At 31.0% G+C, this 27,176-nt stretch overlaps 1 protein-coding gene across 1 annotated transcript in view; it reads left to right on the top strand.

Moving 5' to 3' along the window:
- The first annotated feature begins 213 nt into the window (after window positions 1–213).
- The window catches only part of LOC146531529 (uncharacterized), a 39,714-nt gene continuing 12,751 nt past the window's right edge, over window positions 214–27,176 (top strand). The window contains exons 1-2 of the mRNA XM_085198492.1: window positions 214–472; window positions 26,131–26,192. The gene's annotated coding sequence lies outside the window, so the exon portion shown is untranslated. The remainder of the gene's footprint in view (window positions 473–26,130; window positions 26,193–27,176) is intronic.

The following is a 27,176-nucleotide window of genomic DNA, read 5'->3' as shown; positions in this document are numbered from 1 at the left end:
ACAGTACGGTTAACGAGTCATGGCCGCTGTAAACTTAGTTGCAAATATCTGCACAGATTTGATTTTACGATTTTTCTTATATTTTAATATTATTTTACTAAGCGAACAATGCGCAAAAGTTTAGAAAAACTACTATAGAGCGACCACAACTCGTTGAGCGCACTATACCAGTAGCACTGGCCACCGTACACGAACTCGGCAATTCCATTGGCTTTGGCTCCATTCGACTCGACTCGCCCGAGCGCGACGCACACGTGCCGCGTACGCTCCCGCCAGCGAAACTTCAATCGCGCCCGACATTTCGTAAAAGTGGTGTATTTGAACGTACAGTTTTTAGTTCGACGATACTTTCATTTTATATATATATATCTGTATATATAAAACAGTTTTTACTTTTGTGTTGTTTACGTTGTTCTGTGACTTTGCACATTGGAGGTGTACGGTTCATTTCCAATACGGCCGTCTGTTTACGGTGAGTACGTGTTGAATTACAAATTGTATTTATATAGTGTTAGTGAGTTTTGTCCAACTGATTGATGCTTATTTATGCGGACGAGAGGAGATCGCGCCATGAACTGCATTACAGATCGAAGGTCGTACGTTTTCTCACAGTCCCACAGTTTCTATGACATACTGATTCGTATTCGTTATCTATGCGTTTTATATACAGAGTCAATTGGAAATCGTTCTCATAGTTAAAGATATATGAAAATGATCAAATTAAAAAAAATTATAAGTAATATTTAATAAAGTATTTTTTTTTAATATAAGTAAAACAATAACTAAATCCATTAAATAGGAAAATGTGTGCGTTGAACTCTTTTCTAGGCTTTTCTAATGCCTTTTAAAATATAATTTTAAGGAACAAGTGTCATTATATATTGTTATTCAAATATAAAAATATAATTTCAATCTCTAATAACGCTGTAGTAGTGACCGTCAATTCTGTTTTTCTTGTGATAACGGTAGGTTTGCAAACAATAGCAGCCGATAGATTACAAAGTTTCAAGCAAATATGGCTGCACCTAGCCACTTGCAGTTAATAATGAATTGACCTTCTTAAATATATACTAGGTGATCAGTTTTATTTAATTAATAATTAATACAACAAACTTTAATTATTACGCAAATAATTACTTTTAAAAATCCAAGAAAACAAATGCTCCTTTCAATAAAGACTAAGGTAATTAAAAAATAATCAATTTTAGGTGCTTAACATTCGTATTACGAAAGGAATAATTATTTTAATGAGGCTATAAACATTTTTAACATATTTGACAGTTTTAAATATTTATCTAACCTAACCTCGCTAAGTGCATGACATAATTTCTAATCAATCAACACAATACGGAACTTACTTGCATATAAGTTAACATTAAAGATGAAGCTATATATCTATTACTTATTTAATAAATATTTATTTATAAATTGCATAACGTTTGTTAATTATTAGTTGGCCATTTCTTGTAATATATATTCTGCTTCTCTTTTCCACGGAAACTCACTTGAACTGTCACTGTCACAGATAAAATATTATAATTATTGCAAAGTTAATGGACACATCTGTCAGGCGATTAATTATTATCGTAAATAAATAAACATATATTTTTATTAACTCTTTCTACATCATTATTAATCATCATCTACGTTTTAAGGTCACAAATCAATTTTTACTAACCGGTCTTTCTATATAATTATACTTTTATATTATTTAAGTATACATTTTAAGATTTTTTTTGATAATTTTTATTAATATTCTTAAAACAACACGCAAATTAAATGTGAGTTTGACTCAATTTTTTACGTAAGCAAAATGTAAATTGGAAACATGAACTTTGTTGGAGAATAAAAACTATAACAGGACATGAATTTGTACGTCGCATTGTTTACTTTTACAATACTGTCGATGCAAATGTATTTATGATATTTTTAATGATGTTAGGTTTCTTTTTTACCGAAGTTGTAAAATTTTTATATATATAGCGTTTATTTATATCTATATTAATATTTACCATTTGTATTTTCTATTGTAACATAACAATAAAAAAAATATAAATTTAAATTAAAAAAAACGTAAAATGCTAATTTGCAAAAATACGAAAAGCGTAAGCCTCGAATATTATTATAACTTAATAATACAGTTCACGGCCATTAATTTGAAACTTCAAAGTAGCTTGTCAGCCTATTCTTTAATCATATGAATGTAAAATAAATTTTAAAGGACAAAGGTTGTATATTTAACTGCCGAAACATTTGTAAGATTCCATCTGAATTTAGAAAATTTCAATTATCTAAAAGTCAATTGTATGAATCTACCATGTGAAATAATAAAATTTTATATTTAATTTATTTGTCTTAATGTATATAGTTTATTATTAAATATGCTCAAAGTAAGATTTTTTATTACCTTTAATTTTAACATTAATTCCATATGGAGCAAATTGAGAATTTTTCCACTAATAAAGTAGTACGAAACACAATGGTGTGTGAGGCAGCCATTTGTAAACTGTGAGTTCGTGCCACTTTGATAGCATTGTGGATTAAGTTGCTAAACGAAAAATTATTTAATATTAAGAAAAAAAAACTAAGCTAGTCTGTTTGTAATCATAACAAATTAGACGTTACAATTTTTTTCAAAAGGCAGTCAAATAAAAACCATATATAATTATGGGTTTATTGAAGGCGATCTAGTAAATAAGACGAAAGTACAACACCCTTTAAGCAGGTAGTTACATTGACATTGGCATAAAATGACGAGAACGTGCTGCTAAGAAACCTGTCAATCAACACTCGTTATTGCTCTTTATTAGTGAAATTAAAGTCGAACACATCTGGCTGATATTAGTTCTTCTTAGTCGTTATCGGTCATAAATTAACTAAATATGGGGGCGATTTAGGCGCAAAAACCTGAATTTGTCGAGTGAAAAGAAAGTGGTTTAATATATAACTCAGTTGCACTCTACTTGTGGTGCTATAATTTAAAAGTAAGCCAAATTTTAATTGAAAATTGTAATTGATTATAGTAATATATAAAATGGAAAATGTCTCGATTTAAGATAATAAATACGAGTGAAAATCTCAGTCAACTAAAAACAATCCGTGAAGTTGTTAATTATCCGACTGTAAAGCCTCATTTTTACTTTTTAATTAATGAAATGGCTAAACTAAGAAGTTTTTGTACTATTAGGCAAATTAAATGTTGTTCTATTAAATAAATTAAATGTTTCTATAGTCAACTAAAAGATAGAGATAATATTAAAAATATTAGAAATGTATGTATGCCTAACCTGTTGTGTGCGAGATACAGCGATTGAAGCTGATTTAATTATTGATTTTTGTAATATGTATTACTAGTTTATCTATAGAAATAATGTATCTACGTAATTATTGGTTTTTCCTTATTGATTATTTACAATTGTACAACGGTTTTATCATTACTAATATACATATAAAGTATAAAACGAGCAGAGTTTGCTCATAATTTGTAATGTTGATTTCGAAGGTTTTTTCTTCTCATACGTCCATGTGAATAAGACATATATATGAGTGAGATTTTCCCGCGGCAGACCAGGTCGCGCGTTCAGTCCCACGCTACCTTCCTGCCGTGGACTTACAATGGCAGCGCTGCACGCTTTTTGTCCATCATTGTTGTTGTTACGCGTTATCATTCCTCGAGAATTCTTTGAAACAACACTTTGATATTTCTTATGTCTTATAGAATCGACATTTCTTCCGTGTATCAAGTTTTTATTGGTAATGGCGCCGATAGGACCAGCCTTTAAAGCGACGTTCGACTCATACATTTGCTATCAGAGAACCATTTGTTGATGTTTATTAGTTTGGTTTATAAAGCAAAATTAAATCGTCTTTACGCTGTATCTTACATACAGCAAGGTAGGCAGAGGAAAGCTAATGTTAAGACACTTCGTTCTCCACTTCTTCGAATTCTGGAGGGATTGTTGACACCAGAGCGAAGAAATGGTGGAAAGATATTTAATATTCCATTTTTTCGAATGGCAATCGAGCCGACAACATGTAGTGTTTATAGTCACACGCTCCTGCTCCTGCGCCACGACTGGCCTCAATGGCCTAATGATGATATTGAAGTTGATTTAGACGTTAAATAAACGTTTGCTTCCTAATCCTTATGTAATATAAAGTATTTTTAGTCTATTAAAACTTAAAAATTAAGTCTGGTGTTTATACAACCATCTTGTTTTTACTATATAAATTTTGCATTTAGAGAATCCAAAACAGTTTTCATTGGGAACTTTGCCATCTCAGTACGAAGTTAAGGAGACAACCGACCGCATTTTCTTATTTATCACCCTTTCAGAATGTACCGGCCCTAAAAATTTTTATTTCTACGTTTTTCATTCTATGTTTTGATTTTTGGACGCCAATGTGTATGCAGTATTATTAAATGCATCGTCTTATTAGCGGACAATGACATTGAAATAACAGTATGTTCTAGAATTGTTTATTAGAATTGTTGACGAGTTTTCGAGCTTTGTTGTGTAAAATTTTTATTCAACCGCATATTAAAATGAAAAGATTTTCACGCTGTATCCCGCACATAGCAGGATAAATAGAGGGAACCTAGTGTTAAGACACTCCATTCCTACATTACATTTCCATTCGAAAATTTCAGCCGAAATCTAGAAGCATTATGTGTTGCGTGGCGGGTCTCAACGCCGTGCTTTATCTCGTTACCAGAACGTGAAAATTAACATATTAAATATTTAATTCCGCCGTCTGTTTTACCTAAATTTTAATATCTTTATTTAATTCCGCGAAGTACTGTAACGGTGTTGCTTTCGTTTGTTTTGGTTCGACACAGTGCAGTTAGACGGCAGTACAAGTATTATGTCATCGTCAGTTGGTCGGCGCCTGCCACGCAAAATACTCATACAATAACTTATCCACGCGAAATATATTATTCGCTTATAGGTACCTTTTTTGAAGCTTCCCGCTGAATCCCGCAAGTCGCGTAGAGGGAGGAAAGAAGGAAGAGAAAGCCTAGAGCTAAGACACTCCGTTCCCCACTTTCCGCCGAAAGCCTTTGCCTCGACACCAGAACAAACAAATGAAAACATTAAACATTTCATTTCTTCCAGGGGAATCGAACCCATGACCTGTCGCGTTTCTGCGCCACGACTGGCCTAAACAAATGACTTAAAGATTGAAAGAGCTAGTATTGTAAAAACTATACTGAGTGAATCAATTACGGCGTCGCATTAGGAATCCGCCGACATGACATTGTAATGTAATGAGGCTGGCACACGTGGACGCCTTACTGCATGTGATAAACGAAACACATATACGTGGAAAGTTTTTAATTTGTGACTAGCAACCCGCTCGCGGCTTCGCCCGCATCAACTATAATTAATAATTTACTAATCTTCTAATAATGGTATTATTTTAAAAACAATATCTATTCTTATAATGAAAAGTAAAGTATTAGGCAATTTAATAAATCATTACTTTTCATTCTATTACGTTTTTAAAGCCGCCAATTTTTTTTATACATATGTTTTATACACAGACACCGATCTTTTACGATTTTATTGTAAGTATTTAACTTACTCAAAATTAGCAATTTTTGGTGAATTTAATTTTACTAAAACTTATTAAATTTTTGTAATAATTTCATAATTCGAATAATAAGTATTCACTAAGGTTATCGGAGCCTGTGGATAGTTAGGCAAGAGTAATTGATTATTTCATATAAATATTACAACAAATTTATCTCTTTATATTTTATTGATAAATAAAAATAATATTTAACCCCCAACTACAAAAGAATCTATAGCATAAAATATTCTATTAATTATTATGAATCTATAATACAAAACTAAACGACATATAAGGTCGCCTATAATAGCGACAGAACAAGGAGAACGGCGGAGGGCAACGAAAGTGACAACCAAGAACGAAAGTGACTGGCTAGATTTATTTACACTTGTCCGAAATAGACTCGAGCACTTCTAAAACTGGTGTCTACTTTACATCTGTAGCCCAGCCCGTTCCGCTATTTATATCTACGGGCGAAGATCTACCTCCTTTTATGGGTAACTAGAATTTTACTATTAAATTAACTATTTGATTCAATTTAAATTTTATTATATACTTTTTTTTCATAAATATGTTAAGGCGGTCGTGGCGCATGGGCACAAGCGTGCGACTGTAAACGCCATGGTTGGGGATTCGATTCCCAACCGTGGGGAATGAATTGTTATTTTAATAAATAACAATTCATTTTTTCTTTCTGGTATCAAGGCAAAGTGCGGCGTTAATTTCCGCAATTCAACACAATTCATCAGAAAGTGGTAGACGGAGTGTCTTAACACTAGATTCGCGTGAAACTGAAAAAAAAATCACTAGCTACCCGTAATTACGTCACAAACAAACTTTTTAACCGAGTTCATTGAACTAAACTTTTTAATTCTTTTTAGTCTAACAGAGAAACAAGACAAGATACATTTTACTTATTAAAATCAGCTTCACGCTGTATCCCGCACACAACAGAATAGACAGAAGGAACCTAGTGTTAAAACACTCCGTTTCCCTAAGAAATAAATATATGTACAATACATAAATGTTTTTTCCAAGTATAATAAGTATTTCTGAGGACGTATCCCTCAGCTCGGCCGGTGGTCAACTGGTCACTAATAGAAACAGGAAATCGAGTTGCGCGACGTCGTATTATAGGATAGGTTGTCATACAAGGAGCAATTCAATAAAGAAACAACAAAGTAGCAACTCGAACACAACTCTCTACAAAATACGTAACTTAATATATGAAATTCCATTCCATTGAGTAATATGCTCTTTGAAGATTGTGAGAATAATATTACAAAAAAGTTTTAATAAATAAAAGCCGAATTCAACTGGATCAGAACCTAACCAGACTCTTATTAAACTATTCCTGGAGTGTATCTTTTCCAATAAAAAAAAAGATATAAATAACCATAAAAATCGTTTTTTATGGTTATTTATTTCTTTATATTTTATTGACTTATTCATCCAATTATCGCGCATATACTTAATACAAATTTGAGACTTATACAATTCTCTCATGGATAACATTATCAGAAATGGTCCAAATTAAAATGTAGGAACTTGGGAAGCACAAGCTTTCAAATAAAAAATCATCACCCATAAAAGTTCTGAGGTTTTGCAAATTTGAATTGATAACCTCCTCCTTTTACAGATTCGGGTAAAACTTTATCAAATCTTTGTGAGATATACTGGTAAAAACATTGATTAAAATAGTGTCAGTTCACTATACATGGACTATCGCATCCAACCGTCTATATAACGTAAAGAATGTCGATTGCAATGTTTCTGTTACGGCAATCGCACGATAAAATAAAAAAAACTTGCGGGGATACAATTATCAAAACTACCGAGAGAGAAATGGAATGTACTGAGATAATTTCGATTTCCTTTTATAGAAAGTAAGACTATTTTGATAGCAAACATAGGTAGGTAGGTGTGTTAACGAGCTAACGTTTAACTATTTAGTTACTCGTTGACAGATGACTGTCGAAATATAGATAATCTATTACTTTAAAATTATTATTTAAATAATATAATATTATGAAATACCGCCATTATATAGACTAATTTAATATTAATTAATAATATATTGAAATTTAAACACTAAGGACGAATAATATAATAGAGGCCACTCTCATATATTCCACGAAGTTTCTTCGAGTTTCGCATATATTATCACTTCGTATATTGTTCTTTGATCACGGAAAACTGTTATTTATAAAGAATTGTATTTATTTTTTTATTTTAATAACATTTAACTGTACATTAACAGTATATATCTATATATATAAAACTAAAATTACTTCTAAACCATACATTTATCATAGCAGTGTAGTATAAAAAAATTATAACTTATAGTATAATAGAAACAGGAAACATAGAAAACTGTGTATGGCATAAAATAAAAACCCATATAAGTCTAAAATTCTAGTATAACCAGTTTGAGGCAATGCAATCATCATAGTTAGAATGTAAACATAATTACATATTACCAGGCATGCCGCGAAAACTTAGTACTGATATAATAAATTAATAAAAAAGGATAATAAATAAATTAAGCTAGTCGTGTGACTCTAAATACGATAGGTTGTGGATCTCGAGGAAATGAAATATTTAATATTATATTGTAGAGGCAAAACGCGGCGTTGAGTTCCACCACTCAATACGCAATGCATCTAGATATCGGCGGAAACTGGGAAACGGAATGTCTTAACACTAAGCTCCCCACCCTTGATCCTTTAATGCTACATGCATGAAATTTAGAAAAATATTAAAGAAACGACGGTCTAGTTAATTTTCCCTAATAAGGTTTTACAAACTGCAGGTTTTATTCAATGGAAATAAAATTTTATACAAATTTGGAATTCTTTACACTGGTAAAATAATATAAAAAGGCAACATATGCTAAACATTGTTAAATTTAAATATCCTGTAAAAAATATAGAGAAGCCTATGTCCAGGAGTGGACGACGACAGGCTGATGATGATGATGATAATGATGATGTAAAAAATATTAAAATCTCAGATTTCTGTACTTCCCAATCTTGTAAAGATTCCAACCCTCGCGACAAATACCTATCTGATATATAATTCATAAAAGGTGCTCATTTGCTGCAACCTCTTACATCCCTACCTTTTGTATTATTTACGAAACTCAACATGCACTTTAGAAAAGTTCTTATACGTTACTTTTACGTTTAAGAATTCTCAAATATACACATATTATTTAAGTAACGTGCTTTGGCCCAGCGGGCGTCTGACGGCGACGATGATTGTGGGTTCGATTCTAATGTGAAGCTTTGTTATCATGTTCCTAAGTATAATTGAAAGTGTCCAATGAAATGATAATTACAGTGAATGGAATTAATACTGGAACTTATTGGGATATAAAAAAAATGTCAATACAAAACAAATAATATAACATTTTAAAATAATTTGCGAATTTACTTATAAACTAATATTGAGACTGATACGATGAACAAAATGATATCAAGATAAGAAAATCTTGGCATCGGTTAGTTTCGAAGTAAAGACGCTCTTACGCCATTTTCTTTAAATACGGATACCATTAAATTTCTAAATGATACAACCCCAAAAGTTTAAGAATTTTAAAAATGTTTTTGAAACAAAAACATTATAGATATTGGATTGCTAAAGAAAAGCTGTTCCAGATGTAGCCACATCCTATAGCGCACTCCTCAATACCAATAGGATGCTATCAAAAATTAATCCATATGCATTCGGACCCCTATTTCCTTTGCCACAAACCTACAACCATATATCTTGGGGGAACTTCGTTTGTCTCGTAAATCGTTAGACTTGATCCATTTTTAAGTATATTGACTGATTCATTTCCAGTCTTATATCTGGGTGGGAAGGTCAAAAGTAGTCTACCATGGCAGCTAAAGGTGGAAGTTGCATCAGATATCTAAGGTGGGGTTAGTTCAGCTCAACCGAAATAGCGATACACTCAAACTATATCCTACCTTACTCCAGAATGATCCTTTAATGCTTGTTTATTATAACTACCCTTCATATGTAATGTTGGTTATTTATTTATGCTTTTTATTTTATATAATTTGTACAGGAGACCTACCTATTTAGAGGTTCTTGATGTAAATCTGATTTTATGTACATTTTATTTAAGATTTTTTTTGTGGCCAGTCCTGGTGCAGAGGCACAAGCATACGAATTTAACGTGACAGGTTCGATTTGCACTCGAATAAAACAAATATTTAATATTTACATTTCCTTTGCGGAAGGTTCCCAAAATCCCAGATTCCCTCTGACTACTCTACTGTGTGTGCGGCCAAAAAAAAGTGAGAAAAACAGATAAAAAAGGAATAATTATATTATTCCTTTCTTTCTTTCTTTCTTTTCGAAAAATTACAGCATTTCAAAATAACAAGACACTGTACTCACTCCACAATAAGCAAGCTTCCTCAAAATAGAAAAGAAGCAAACGTAATGCTAGTGGCGTTTGCCCCCTGCGTGCTCTCTCGGGGATAATTTCACTCCCTGGTTTGTTTACTTCTACTTAATGGGAACGAGACAGGAAGGTGAGGTGAACGACCACCCCGCAACTACAATTTAAACGCAAACTTAATTTTGTACCACTATTTTTTTATATCTCATTATTCTTTGATAAAAAACATTTCTAGCTGGCCTGACTTTTAAATAATAAAAAAGTAAGTGAGGCTGACGTGATATATAATTAAAATCTTTTTACGCCCTTCATCATTTTGCATTTCTTTTTTTTTATAAAATAGAACAGAATAATGGATTATAAATTAAAGATTGTAAGAACGTTTTTTTACAGCTTCGTAGGCATCGGGAACCTAGTGTTAAGATACTGCATTCCCCATTTACCGCCGAATTGTTCTAGGCATTGCGTTTTGAGTGGCGGTACTGAACGCCGGGCTTTTGCCTTGGTGCCAGAGTGATTTTTTTAATACAGAATCTAAATACATCATGTAAAAATAATAAAAATATAATAACAAATTTCTTATTATATACCACAAACAAAGTAAAAGCGTGAACGCATACAGGATTAGAGCCAATCTTCCTTTCCCTGCAACGATCAGGTTAAGAGACAATATATCCCTGGCGAGTACTCTCCAGGGATCTAAAAGTTAATGGGCCTTCACGATATATGCATTTCTTGCACATTCCAGCTTCTCGAGAACGTGTATGTTGCCGTGTCATGTTTACTCTGTTATAATACCTATTAATATAAGCAATTAATTATTAAAAAAAGTATTATTTTTTTGTTAATAAAAATGTAAAATTATAAATAGAAAAAATAAATAAATGGAAATAGATTTTTCGCCTGTAAATATATAATTTGCCTTTTAGTTTCTCTCATATTTTACGCATAAAGAATTTAGTGTTTAACATGCTTCTTTCCCATTCTGTTCGTCAGTGTGGGGATCGAATCTAAAATCTAACAGCATCCTTCTCTATTTTATCATTAAATTCATGACCTTTTTTAATAACAACATAACAAAACTCTTTATTTACATAGACTACGACAGCCCATGTCTTATTTGCCAAACCGTCAATTATTTCTAACATAAAGTAAAGAAGAGAGTTATTATTTTTTTAAATAACTTTTAAGCACTTTCATAATGGTGCTATAATTAATCACCTAGCTTAATTAATGTATTAATTACTAACTATATGAGGCCATTCGTGGCGCAGATACACAAACTGCGACTGTAAACGCCACAAGTTGTGGGTTCGAGGAACCGAAGATTTCCTTGTATCCTTGAGGTCCCATTCGAGGAAATGAATATTTAATATTTCCATGTTCTTAAATCTGGTGTCGAGGCAAAGCGCGGAGTTCAGTTACGTCACTTAACACGTAGTGCCTCCAGAACTCGACGGAAATAACGAATAGATTCCCTCTGCCTACCATTATTTGTGTGGGATACAGCGCCTAAAACGCCTAAATCTGACGAATTGAATTTCCCGTGGACGTTGCAACTCATTTATACACTGTTACATATGTATGAATATATTATATGGGCCAGTTGTGGCGTTAGTTGAAAGATTTTGGGTTCAATTCTCACACGAGGAAATTTTTGAATGGGCAACGGCGTGTTCTATCACTAGGTTCCCTCTGTCTACCCTGCTATGTGCACAGCATGTCGCCTGAATCAGATTAATTTAGTTTCACATTTGAATCATTGCGTTACATTAATGAATATATGTATATAAGATCGCCATTTATACAACGTAACGTAGTAGCCTAGGTCAAGGCTTCATGACCTAAATTAATATACTTGATAAATAAACATATTAATATTATGCAACAAACATTATTACCACTGAGTATATAGTAAAAATTATATAGAAACAATTTTATATGGAATAATATCTTATATTCTAGTAAACTTGGAAGAAAATAAAGAATTTTTATACATATTTGGCCGACTTCTGTAAAAGGATATTATCAATTCGAGTGTTTTTTTGTTTGCTGCCTCAGAAATTTTGACTTAGTGATATATTTTTTTATTGGCAAGGATACATTTCAAGGATAGTTTGATATGGGATCCGGTTAAAGACGATTTCATCACCAAATGTAATTTTAAAAAAAGGTTATAAACATATCTATCCTTTACGAGACAATAAGGAACTCTCGCCAGGTCACGTCAATCACAAATAAGTATTCAGTACTACACATTATTTTCCTCGCTGATTTGTCATTTGACAACGAAATTACCTGCAAAGATTGAATAAAAGCCTTGAAGACCTGCATATATACATAATATGAGCGATACGTTAGTTTAGAAAAGGAACAACAAGGTCCTATTGAAAAAGTGCGTTTGTTTCATTTCCTCTTTATAAGTACTTTTCCGTTTAGCAAATATTCTTTAGACGTTGTTTTAAGCAATACTTTTTATTAAAATATTATTCACATTTACAGCCAATATAATTAAGAAAAATCTATAAAAGTTATTTCTCAATAACGTAACGAAATATATATTTCTTAATCAATGTTAAAAATATAGTTGTTTATCTATTTCATCAATTCTGCTATTAGATTCAGCTTATTGTCATTCTAAGGTACCAATTCAAACAATTCCTATTGTCTGTGGACAGAGATGACCACGGCGTCTGATAATAACGACAGGCTCACTAGCCATGCTATCACCAAACAAAAGACCTACCTTTTCATTCCCGCTTTCTCTTTCATTTATTTATTCCGATAGATAAAATGAATATTCCACAAACGCCAATAATCCAGACACAATAGACGCTAAATATTTTCTTTTATTGTATATACATATAATAGGTAACTATCCAAGAACGGTATGGCTGAATCGAAATGTTTAATATTTTGCTGTTATATTTTTTAATAGTAATATAAACATATATATATTCAAATTTAATATAACAATCTATTTGTTATATTAATTTTGAATATATATATGTTTTTCCATTATCAAAGATTTCAAAACGCAATGGCTGTAAGTCATACCAGAAAAGATTAAAATAACGTTTATATTTATAAGACAGGTGTTTCTCGTAGCTATTCTCTTTTAGTTACGCCAAGGGCAATGTTGAATTCTACAACTTAAAAAAAAAATCATTAAATAAACAGAAAATTAACATAAAGATTTAATCCACAGATTAATTATTTGTAAACAACTTTTTATTTTATTATTTTTTAGAAGAAATTAGGAAATTTATTTTAATATATCTTGCATTTTTATATTTTAATTAATAACTTGTCCTCCATATTTATTTGCCTTTAGTTAAAAAATCGTAATAGTGTATAATAAAAATTAGATACAATGAATGGGAGGACCTCGTCCATGCGGATGTCAAAATCCAATTCACACGTGATCCGACTGTCAAGTGTCAACATTATTTCCGGTGGACGATGCGAACACAGTACAGAATAAAAATTTTATTAATGCCCGATATCCGATATTTTTAGATTTTCTCGGTTCATATTAATGTTTTAAATTTGTAAGATACAAATAAAATGCTTAAACGGGATAACTTTTATTTTAAAATACACAATTCATACAATAGGTTAGGTAGATTGGTTTTATCTATATCTATATTAAGTTCAGAAATGGCGGCAAATTTACCATAGAAACCTAGAGTTCTTCCTCTTAGCAGATATTTTTACTTACAGAAAATAATTATAACACATATTTTATATTCAATATTATAATTTTTGCGTGCGTCTGGTATTTTCCGCAGAAATAAGACATTATAACGACGTCCTCATTAGCATGGCGTCGTGCCAAAAATATCATTTATCCGGTACTTGCGTCAAATCCTAATAATACTCTCAAAATGCGAAATAAAATTATATGGTATAGATATTTTTTAATATATTTTTATTCAAAAGTCGTTTAAGAAAAATAGTAGCTTAATAAATATAAGAAATAATTAAAACAATATAAATAATTTTTTTGATTGTAAGGGCACAATATTTTTAATATTAGTTATCTGTGTCACTATTATTTAACTCTATTATAAGTTTCAATAACCAAACACTGCAACAGTCAAAATGCCGCCACATGCGTAAATTAAATATTTAATAAACTATAAATATCAAGTGCTACTATTTGAATTGATTAACAGCCAGCCATATTTCAATCTAAACATTTATAAAATTAAATGAAAAATTACCCGCCGTAGACTTATCATCGAATAAATTAATATGTTTTACTTTACAACGCGAAGATAAATTAATGAACTTGGCAAGAAAAGTTTCGTTATATTCGCCAACATCTGCTATTAAGGTATAGCGCGCACTAGTGATTTTTGTCACCGTGACTGTTGCGCGACTGTCACCGTGTACATTACACTAAATGAAGGTGCGCGCATTTGGATACGTGACAATTGGGTGACTTTTTGTCCGCGGAGGCCGGCAACACGCCGGTGACGCAACTGTCACCGCGTCCATAGATTTGTATGGCCGTGCGCGCATTAGCAACTAAATGTCACCTCCCCCTTGCGGTATCCATACTAGTCGTCTTCCGCATAAACATGAAACAGCAGCGTGTTGCATTGCAGCACAGAATTTTTATGTCAATAATTGCGTCAAGTTCATCACCAAGGCAAAACGTGTGTTTTCATGAAGATGAAATAGACAATGACAATACTGATTGACGAAATTGAGTTGAGGCCATTGCTCTATGACAAATGAAAAGTTAAAAGCCAATATTTTCTACATTTGCTTTTTTTTCTATTTCTTAATATAAGTGCACAGACAACCATCTCTTCGAGATCCATTTTATCAAATGTAAAAAATTTCGTCACTGTCATCGCAAGTGCGCGCAGTGGCGAAAAGTATGGTGACATGTCAGTGACAAAAAGTTTATTGTCACCGTGACAAAAGTCACCAGTGCGCGCTAAGGGTAACTGTCAAACATTTTAAAATATAATAAAGCAACGATAACAGCACTAATGTGATATTTTAATCGTTAAATAAACACGTTTTGAACACTAATCAAATTATTAAAAGTCTATAGCAAGTAATATACATGTAGATATTTAAACACAAGCGACTTGAATTAAATGTTTATTTATTTAAAAACTACGTTGGATTTTTTATTTTCACATAAATTAATTTCCAGACTATGCCTTATAAAAAATCAATAATTTATATCCAAATGTTTATGCGTGATTGAAGGACAAACTAATAGACAGAAAGACAATAAAATATCATCTCTCAACCCACCGACCTCAATTAATATATTTTCTTTCCTTTTATCATATCTATGTAATATATATTTTCTATAACTTTTACAATATAAGTAGTTTAACGTACAATATGCTAAAATTTAATATTGTACGTTAAACGTTAAGTTTAAAATGTTTAAGGACTCTTATTTCTATATTTTCTCCTCATTTAAATTTATTTCTCTACCATTTGAATATATTTCTATTCTGTTAGTAAAACCCCCAATGTTAATATATCAGTTTCTACCTCCATTAGTGTATCTACAGACATGACGCGTTGCATTTATCTCAAGTATTTAGCCTATTTAGTTGTATTACACGAGTTCATATGTCGGCACGTAGTCATCGTACTTAAGAATGTTAGAAACATTAAATTATTGCAAAAAATTTAATGCATTACTAAAGTCACACGACGTTTTTTATTTTATATAACATTTTTAGTAGTGCTTCAAAAATTCTAAAATAAAATATATATTTTAAACATTTAATTAAAACCAATAGTCTTTTTGTTATTTATATATATAGAGATTTAGGAATAAATATATAACTTCGAATATATAATTAATAAGTAGAGTTGTATGTCACAAACTGGTCGTTCTATCTCATCGCACTAATGAAACGAGCGAGCCACGTGGCCGCGGCTTAGTAATCAACAAGTGCCCATTACCTCGACATTTTGTGGTTTTCTACTTCTACAGCCATAATAACTGTTGTAAGTAAAAACCTACATTAGAAGTGTCACAGACTAAAATCGAGCTTAATTAAAAGATATGTTAAATAATTTAAAAATAGAATAACTTTATTTGAAAATAGAACTATAATAATAATTGATATGTCATCTGTTATGTAAAAAAATAAATAGGTAAAAAAATATATTTAATATGAATTCTATACATTTTAAATAAATTTTATATATTATAATTTAAATTTGTCAAACGTAATGAAACTGAATATAGTAATACTGTAGGCATTTTTTTTTAAGATTGTGTATTATATAATTTAAAAAAAAATTGAAAATCCGCTAATCAACACCAATAAAAAGAATAATATTAAAAAATAAAAAATATGTTGTTTAATACAAAATTATTTAATAAACAAAACGTAATGGATATACAAAAGGCACAGACAGTTTTAAATCATATAAGTAACAACTATATGTGGTCATACTGACGTTATATATAATCGTAAGCGGAAAGTAAAATATGTGACGTCAAATTTTCTGTTAACCTCGTATAAAAAAATCCGTGTTACCTAAGGATGACGCAAATATACCACAAAAACATTAAGAAAAATTATATGACTCGTATCGTATGTAATTGATATGTAAATTAGGTAAAATTCTATGTGTCATAAAGATTTCTTATATAATGGAGTATAATGAAATTGAGAAAATCGAAAGTACATTTAAAAGATATTAAAATAAAAAAAAACTATTAGTATCAGGAAAAATTGATTTCTCTGTAGGAAAAGACTCATTATATTTTTTGAAACATTATGTACCCCTCTAATAAGAAATGTTGTTTTTGGATGAAATATCAACTAATATGTTTTATATTTCTAAAGTAAATTACCTTACCCAATGTGGAACGATACAAATTCTATTTATTTACCAATAATGTATAGAATTTTCCCAAACTCCATTAGCTACCGCTTTTGCGAAATTAGATTCTGTGATTTGCTATTTTATTCTGAGCTCCTCATTAGTTCTAAGAAACATTTTCTACCAATGACCACAGATTATAATAAGGTACGTATAATAAATTAATATCTAATGCTTAGTTTAGTCATTGATAAATTGAACTATTATTATTATTGGATTCGATTCCCAGTGTAGGAAATGAAATATTTCTCTGCCTACCCCGCTGTGTGCGTGATACAGCGTGAACAAAAAAAAACATTCTTACAACTAGATATTATTACCTTATTTATTTTTACTTTTTAAATTTTAAATAGAACCTACCATTGTGTATTTAATAACCATACTTCTTTATTTACTTACTACTGTAGGTACTCGTGTACGCTTTTACAAATATTTTATAAACACTTAATTTATTCACAAAATGAACATACATTATGCAACATTGATATTTAAATGAATTTATCCTGTCAACACTGTCATCGTAAAAGTGTAAATAAGTGAAAGTGAAGTGTTTATCGCCCGCCCACGTAAATTATTCGCAATATGATAAGTCTCTAATTATAATGAGGATCAAACATTAATTGATGGCATAACAAATAATAATTGTCACATAGATAGATTGACGGTAGAAAGTAAATAAGCTTGCGGTTTAATTATTAAAAATAGATACATATTTAATGTTTTACCACCTTCACGCTGTATCCCGCATATAGCGGGGTAGGCAGAGGGAGCCTAGTGTTAAGACACTCCGTTCTCCACTTTCTGCCGAATTCTGGAACCATTACGTGTTGAGTGGCAGAATTCAACGCCGTCGTGTATATAGTTATATACACTATTAATAAAATTGAAAAATAAAACAATATATATTTTATTTGATATTGTATTGACCAAAGATAATGCGGAAACTAAGTGGTGACGTACAGACCGCAGCGCAGGCGGAATTGTTAATAGTCATTTATCATTGCAAACGAAAGTGAAAACTGCTACTGGGTACTGGTTACAATTGAATGGAATTGGTTTTACCATTCGTTAGTTACTCTAGACTTTATCATACTAAGTTATAAATTGTAAGGAAACGTTTTAAGTATATATTATTTGAATTTAATACATATTAAATATAATTATTTGAAACATATTAAATATAATTTGTTCGTTTAATTTTGTTCTACTTATAATATAACAAATTAAAATTAATTTATAAAAATAGCTCTGCATTTAATTATTTTTTTGTTCTGTTCTGTTCTTTTTATTATGGCGTTCCGAGCGTGTTTATTTTTTTTTATCAAATGTGTAAAGAAACGTCAACATATAAAAACAATTCCAAAAAAAAACAATAAAAAAATTGACACACATAAAATACTTAAAATTAAAGCGGATGACTATAAAACATTTTTTTTTCTTAACTTAACGTTTAAGAACAATAAATTTAGGTTACAATTTTATTATTATAATAACGTTTGTACTTATAGAAGAAATAACAATGGCCGATTATGAAAAAAAAAAACGTAATATATTAAAGAAAAACATAGACAACATCCGCGTACTACAAAAGTCTTCGATTGCATCTAACAGTCTCCATTCTAATGCAAAATAGTATTACATGATAAATTTATGTCGCAATGGAATAGTAAAAGTGAAGCGCGTACTGTATGGGATGTGTCTGTGTCATAATAACACACGTGACTAAAATTTTATGAATCTATATTAATAAATATCAATATAATGTAACAGTAACTTTTATTAAGGCCATTCTAGCGCAGGAGCAAGAGGGTGTGGGTTCGATTCCCATTCGAAGAAATGAAATGTTTAATATTTAACATTTCTTCGCTCTGGTATCGGGGCAGAGCGCGGGGTTGAATTCCGCCACGCAACACGCAATGCTTCCGGAATTCGGCGGTTTTAGCACTAGGTTCCATCTGCCTTATTATAATCCGACCATCAATAAAAGAAAAGCTAATTTACTACAATAACAAGAATAATTTTAAATTAATTAAAATCTTTACTTATACTTACTTTGAAATAGTTACTTTATATTTATTCTATATCAGCTTTCAGCTCTCAACCAATTAAATCATTTCATATGGCAGTTGGTTAATAAAACTCGTTTACGTCTTCATTATCGATAATGTGAAATAATATCGATTAATGTCTATATAGGTACTATAAGGTGCTCCTACATTTCTATTTCATGATAATTATACAGTTTTCTAGTAATAAATAGTATAAAATATATATTATAGCTAATTCTTGCGCTGGCGCCAGTTACGGGAGCAACTTTCATGAAGGTAACTGGTCTGTTCAATAAAATATAGATAAATTGACAATATGGCTTATTTATATCGCCACAATCCTAGTTTCTACACAAACCTGATTAAGGCATATAAAAAATATGATGTTGTAGCGTAATAAATAGAGTTTTATAACTTCTATAGTAAGTTAAAATATATTATAGTATGTTAGGCACAGGAAACCTAGTGTTAAGACACTCCGATCTCCATTTTCCGAAATCTGGAAGCATAGCATGGTGAATGGCGGCAGTTAACACCGCGCTTTCCCTCGACATCAGAACGAAGAAATGAAAGTATAAAATATTTCATTTCCTCGAGTGCGAATCGAATCCACAACCTGTTGCGTCTACAGTCCCTATATTAAAATATATATTACAAATTTGCAATATTAAAAACAAACAGAATTACATATTTACTTGTCATTTAATTCAACTATCAACTTTATTGTTTGAGTAAAATATAAAGTGAAGGAAAAACCAATAGAAGCAATCCCGCGAGTCTCGCGCTATTCAATAGTAACAAGAAGAATAGGTCTTATTTGAACACCCAGTCAATCCCAAGGACGTATTTGAACTAGTCTACTTCAGTAGAAGCTGTAAATCTTAACTTAGGTTACCATTGCGACACCGAGACCTCGCAATAAGTTATATAGAAATCATATATCATTTTGTGGTCTGTGGTAAGTTCAATTACCTAAGCTATGTTTGAAGTAAAATATATTAAAATTAACACGCACGTGGGCTTACTTTATTAATTATATGTATATTTGAATATATAGAGGCCATTCATGGTGCAGGAGTACATGTGTAGACTGTAGACGGGTAATGGGTTTGATTCCCACTTGAGGAAATTAAATATATTATTTCTTTTTTTTTTTCATTTCTTCTTGATTTTTGTTGATCTGGTGTAGAGGCAAAGGAGCTCCGCTATTCAACACACAATGTCTATAGAATTCGTCGGAAAGTGGAGAGCGGAGTATCTTAACACCAGGCTTCCTCTGCCTAACCTGCTACATGCGGGATACAGCGTGAAACTGAAAAAAAGTGTTTATAAAAATGTACTTAATTTTTTTTTTTTTCGTAATGAAATCAAATGTTCTTACTGTTTTACAATAAACTACGCAATAATGTTGGAAAATTTTAACTGATACTATAAACGTGAATAACAATATGATAGAATGTTATGTCGTCACTAATTGTATTTAATAAATATTATGATAATAATTATCAAAAACGAAATATTCTTTAGTGAAACTTAGTTTTCAACTTTTAAAAAAAATACTTAAATTTAAATATTTTACGCTCTCTAGTTCATTCATTTCACTTATAAAACGAATTAGTAAATGAAGGATCAAATATTTAAATATAGATAAACATATATTATATGTAATGTACACAATTACATATTAAAATTAGGTCATATAAGATTAAGATACTGAGAGATTAACTAAAACAAGACGGACTTAATGTTTCTTACTTTTGACTTTAATATTAATATACTATTTATTATAATAGGTCTAAGGCCATAGTGTCACAGTGCACAACACTTCCATTCTCATTCTCTTTCAGACTTCATCACTCAACACGTATTACCTCGAAAATGCGACGGAAAATAAGAAAAGGTAGTGTTTTAATAAGAATCGAGTGTCTTAACATTATTTTCCCAAATTCTATTAGCCTATCCTGCTTAGTACAGAGAAAAAACTAGATATTTTTTCTTCAATCTTTTAAATATTCATTTCGTGAATTCTTATCATCTAACCTCTTGCTCTCCTAAGTATTATCAATTAATTAACAATTCACATTAACGACACACCACTGATACGCCACCCAACGCGCCATTAAGTTTATTAAATAAATTAAAAAAATACATATATAATGTTTCTATAATGAAAAAAACGTTTAAGATAATTCTTATAACATAATATATAGAGAACAAAAAAGATAATTTTACAGTCTCGTATACATCACTGTAATGGAACGTACTGTTGTTTTTTTAATTTACATATGCTATTCGCAAGTTTCTAGTAAAAGTTCTAAGTGGATTATAAAATTTAAGAAAATAACGAAAAATATTAATGTCTTCAATTACAAAGTGCATCGGTGTGGATATAAACAATGGTAAATATGACTAATAAATTAAGAGAAAGGCGCAGTTTCCAGAAAAAAAAATTATTGTGCCTTTTTTTTCATTATCTTTTTTTTTATTAAATTAATTCTATACTATTATGTTTTTTTGACTTTACGCTGTATCCTGCACATAGCAGGGTAGGCAGAGTGCACCTGGGAACTAGTGTAAAGACACTCCGTTACCCACATCCTGCCGAATTCTGGAGACAGCTTTCTGGAGGCTTGGAAGCAGAGCAATAAAAAATTAAATATTTCATTTCCTCGAATGGGAATTGAATCCACAACCCGTAATTCAACCTCTATAATATTTAGTTCTGATATACAATTTTCCGCTTTTTTATGCCCTTTTTCAACATTTATTGAAAGGGGAATTTGTATTGAAGGTGGGAAGGTTATAAGTAACTTGTAGTGCGTAAAAACATACTAGTATTTACATATATGGCTTTATCGGCAATAATTTGCACACAATGCTTAGAAACGGTGTCGACGTTTTATACTCCAGTTCGCGCTTGCCTGAGAACAACTGTTATTTCTTATTATGATTAATATATAACTTATTTGATAATAATTTATATTACGCATGTCTTTATTATACAATTTTTACTGAATTCCTTGCTGGAACATAGTTTAAAAGACCCAGAATAAAATTAAGGTTGTTATTTCGAATTCATTGATATTTTTTTTGTTATTAATAATGGCACAAGCGTGTGTGTGTAAACGGGTTATGGGGTCGATTTCCATTCAGGGGATTGGATTATTTATGAATATTTTCATTTCTTTCCTCTAGTAAGAAGGCGGCGTTGAATTCCGCAAAGTGGGGAATGGAGTGTTATAACACAAGCTTTCCTTTGCCTATCCTGCTTTATGCAGGATCAGCGTGAAGCTGAAAAAATATATGTAAAGTAAATTTATGTTATGTTACTTTAATCTATTTTTAAAACACTTTGTCCATTAAAATTCCCAACTTCTAAGTGCCTTAACCATCTTTTAAGTACTCTTTCGACGAACTCAAATAACATTTTGCACAATGTTCATTGTTCATGTTCGCAGTTACTGTGTACAAACTTATTATTTAGTGAAAACATTAAAATATTAAATTTCATAAACTCAAACGGAGATATTTAAACTTTTTTGTATAATAAAATATACAATGTTAAATTTTACTTAATATCACTTCTATAATGTCTGTACATTCTTCTATCTTAGTGTTGAGACACTACGTTCCCCATTTTCGTTCGAAAAATATATACAAAAGTAAAAATGTATGTAAAACAAACATATAGAGATAAAAGTTTAGTATAAAGTGTTTTTTTTTTTAAATAACTTCATGTAATTTTAATTATAACCATTCTTAATTTGGTATCTTTGTATTTGTACAAAGAACACCCCATATGGTCACAAATACCAACATTCATGAAAACCAAAAACTTTATAAATTTAAAGATTTTAATTAATATGAACATTCTCTTATCAATATGAAGAATGGAGATACCATCTTGTGTTTACATAGTCCACGGGTTAAACAAGGAAATAAAATTAATCGTTCAATAAAAGTAAGTGCACTGAGGACACAAGCACTTAAACTACCACTACTACTTCTTACTAGCGCTAAATTTAACAAGACTATCATGGCACAGTGGAACTGCAGCATCTGACTGCAAATTCGGTATTTGTGGGTTCGGTTTTCGTCCGAGGTAAAGAATTCTTTTTATTTACCCACTCTGATATAGAAAATAGTGACATAGAGATCCATCCACTACACAACATGCAGTATCGAATTCGGGATGAAAGCGGAAATCACAGTGTCTTAACACTAGGTTTTTTCTTCTCGTTTCTTCCATTATGATGTTAACTAAGACTGCTATAAACTATAAATTAAATTAAATATTTTTTTATGAGATATTCTAATGAAAACAATCATATTAATATTAAAATTAATGTGAATGTAAGTTTGTTCGTAACGCTTTCACGCCAAAACTACTTAACCGATTATCATGAAACTTGGTACACATATTATTAGAAATATTAGAAAGGACATAGGATACTTTTCATAGAAAAAAAATATAAAAAAAATCATTATCAATTAGCTATAGGTAATATAAAAATTAAATAAAGTTTAACTGAACGAAGCCGCATTAAATTTTATAGTAATATTATTAAAATATGTTATATATTTACGTTTAAATAATGTTTAAACTAAAATCTTTCGGGCAAAGAGAATCAATTCTCGGGAATGAGTCGTTTGTGTACAGTAGAAGCAAATATTGACATTCTCTTGACTACTCACTAATCTCATTGTACTGGCCATTCTATTATAAGTAATATGATATTTTAATTCAATTAATCTGCTACAATAAAATGGTATTATAATTAAATTACGAGATTATTAGTGACATATTTCGATAATAAAAAGTAGTGTAAATAAACAGAAAACGGAATTTGAAATATAGTTACCAAATTAGGCACAAACATGCAACTAACGCGATGGTTGTGGATTCGATTCCCATTCGGAGGTTGAAATATTTAATATTTTAAGCAAAGAGCGGCTTCATCATCATCATCATCCAGTGGAATACGGAAATGTCTTAATACGGTGTAACTAAACAAAGGTACCTACCTATATAATATTTTAATAACAACTCACATAAAATGAAAAATAATTTTCTTAATGTCAACAAAATATCACCATGACCTTTACTTAGATAAGTGCCAACTAAACATCAATATTTGTACCAAAAACTATCAGAAACGGTATCTGTGTTGTAAACGCCATGTTAATTTTCTTTGTGTGCTGACCTAGCGAAGCTGTCAATTTTAAATCTATAGAGAGAACTATACGAGAATTTTATATGGCCAAAAAAAGGTTCACATGTAATATTTAAATATCTATATATAAAATCTATTTTTAGTACAGCATCATAGTAAAATCGTGGCCGTCGTGGCACAGCGGCACAAGGGTGTGACTGTAACGCGACAATTGTGGGTTCGATCCCCACTCGAGGAAGTGAAATATTTATTTACGTTTATAATTCCATTTCTCCGCTCTGGTGTCGAGGCAAAGCGCGGCGTTGAGTTCTGCCACTCAACACGCAACGCCACCAGAAGTCGACAGAAAGTGGGGAACGGAGTGTCTTAACACCCTCTGCCTATCCTGCTTTGAGCGGGATAAAGCGTGAAGCTAATTTTTTAATTTATTTTTACCATAATAAAATAAAAGAAACAAGGTATAAATTTAAAATTATCCATTGCCAGTGACATTTTCGGCCTTGACTGCAACCGAGGCCGGTTTACTTTCATGCAGTTTGTATGCCATGTAGTACCACTACATTCTGAGAGACGCGTATATCACAAATAAATCTATTAGAAAGCGCTCCAGGCGAATCATGTCTGTGGGACACCAAGCAGGAATCATGAGAAGCTATTAACTGAGGTTTTGAGAAATATGCATTCATTTGAAATTGTTAATGGGTAAATAAAACTAAGACTCGTATTTATAAACGTCTCTCGAATATGAGATTGATCTTGAGATGCCTTTTACGTTCATAAATTATGTATTTGTGGATAAAATCACCATCTCAAGATCGATCTCGGACTTCAGAGCGATTTATAAATACAGGTTATGTTGTTTCTTGTGCCATGTAGAATTTAAAAGAAATATTATAATGTTAACCATATAATGATATTATCATATATATACATAAATAGCCTTAAAATAAATACAAAGACATTTTTACTCACAGAAGAGCATCAATCAGTTTTGTTAAAAGTTATAATGCGTTTGATGAAGAGCAAAGTTTAAGGTTATATATAAACAAGAATAACTTTTAAGTGCCCGGCGAACATACTATCTACGTATATAATACACTAGGGTTGTACCTACATATATGGAAATAAACAGAATTTACGAGACAATTGAGTATTTCATTGATTGTTTGGGGATCAAATCAATCAATCAATCATAGGTATAAGCTTTGTTATATAATATAAACTTTGCTTTCGGAAGTACTAGCAAAATGTTAAAACTTGGTTCCCACGACAGGTCAAACTTTAATAGAAAAGCTAACAGTTCGGCGTGCCCGGACATTTACAAGTTGTCATATTTTTGTTACTTCGCTTTGTTATGTTTTCCATACGCCTACAAATAGGTGTAGCGTGGGTACCGTTTTACTTGTTTGAGTTTATTTTGAATCCCGAATTCACGAACTACAAACTTATTGTGTATAAAATAGCGGAGAATTTACATAAGAAAACACAGTAAGGCGCGAAAAATATAACTTCATAATATGAATATTGGCCATAAATACTGTCGCAATTAAAAATGAACAAGATATTACTTTTGAATTTGGAATCTGTCATTATCACATGATTGTTTATTGTGTTTTCTTATTTTCGCGCCAATATATTATAAATTATTTCGTGATATTAAAATGGAGTGGAGTGATAAAAGAACCGAAATCACTGCGAATGCATTGCAGTTCGAAACTACATAATTATTAATTTAGTAATCTCCATAACTTTCTTTTTCTAATATTATTAAAAAAATAATAATATATGTACCTATATTGAAAAACAAAGTTTCAACCAATTCAAAAAACTTTCTTTACTAGTGGTACAATTTTTTTATTAATAAACCGATGGAAATAAAATAAACACTAAAGCTTAAGGGTTTCTTTAGTTCTATCACGTTATTAATATAATACGTACACCAAAGACATTTTCTTATAGATTTTATAAATATAGATTATAGTACAAAATATAATCAAATAAATAGGGTATTAACAATAACAATGTTTTCTGTTTGCAGGACGCCGGAGCCGGGCCCGCTATAATGTAAGCGGCGCGAGACGACGTGCGTTTTCCCTCAAGGTAAGCTTCTTTGCTCATAAAGTAAAAGCGCCCAAGGATATTGCGGACTAAAGATTATTCGCGTTTTATATGTATTAGTCTTGGATGGACTATATAATATGTTTATCTAAGAATATCCTGTTTTAATTATTCCGATTATTTCACGTCGGTTTAAATCAATTAAATAATTGTTAGGTCAGTCATGGCGCAGGGGCACAAGCGTGTGACTATTAACGACGGGTTGTGTGTTCGATTCCTACTTCAGGAAATAAAATAAATAAGTCAGCTTCAAGCTGCATCCCGCACACGGCAGGGTAGGCAGAGGGAACCTAATGTTAAGACACTCCGTTGCCCTCAGCGGAAATTGAGCAACGGAGCTTCTTAACACTAGGTTCCCTCTGCCTACCCGCTGCGAGCGGGATAAAACGTGAAGCTAAAAAAATTAAGCTTCCTTGTAAAAAAAATTTGAAAAAATTACGCTTCAATTGTATAAATTAAACAGATCAAATGTCTACCCGTAAAAACTTATTAAGATCTGTGTCATACGAACTTCACTTTCTCCTTTATAAGAATTCTTGGCTATATTTTTAACATGCAAATGGAACTAGAAATATAAGTGTTAACTAACTTTAAACAACGTGACTCACACTATAGAGTCATTATTTTACACTTTTCTTTTTCGGCTTAGTTTTTTTTTTATAATATTATCATGAGACATTTATAATTTGATCACTAAATCCCACACTACAAATCAAAAAAAAGTTATTAGCTACACGCTGTATCCCGCACACAGCAAAATATACAGTGGTAAGACACTAAATTCCCCATTTTCTACAAAATTCTTAAGGTTTCTAATATTAATTAATATTTCAATTCCTTGAGTGAAAATCGAACCCAGAACCAGTCTCGCATACAGTCACACGCTTGTTCCCCTGCGTCACTACTGGCCTGAATATCAATAAATATAAAAAAAAACAATTAATTTGTAAAAAGAAACTAAAATCC

Source organism: Heliconius melpomene, chromosome 15 (genome assembly GCF_056956725.1).
Source record: "Heliconius melpomene rosina isolate 202511_hmr_F chromosome 15, ASM5695672v1, whole genome shotgun sequence".
Taxonomy (NCBI): domain Eukaryota; kingdom Metazoa; phylum Arthropoda; class Insecta; order Lepidoptera; family Nymphalidae; genus Heliconius; species Heliconius melpomene.
Note: the sequence above shows the minus strand (reverse complement) of the source record. Positions and strands in the feature narration are given on the sequence as shown.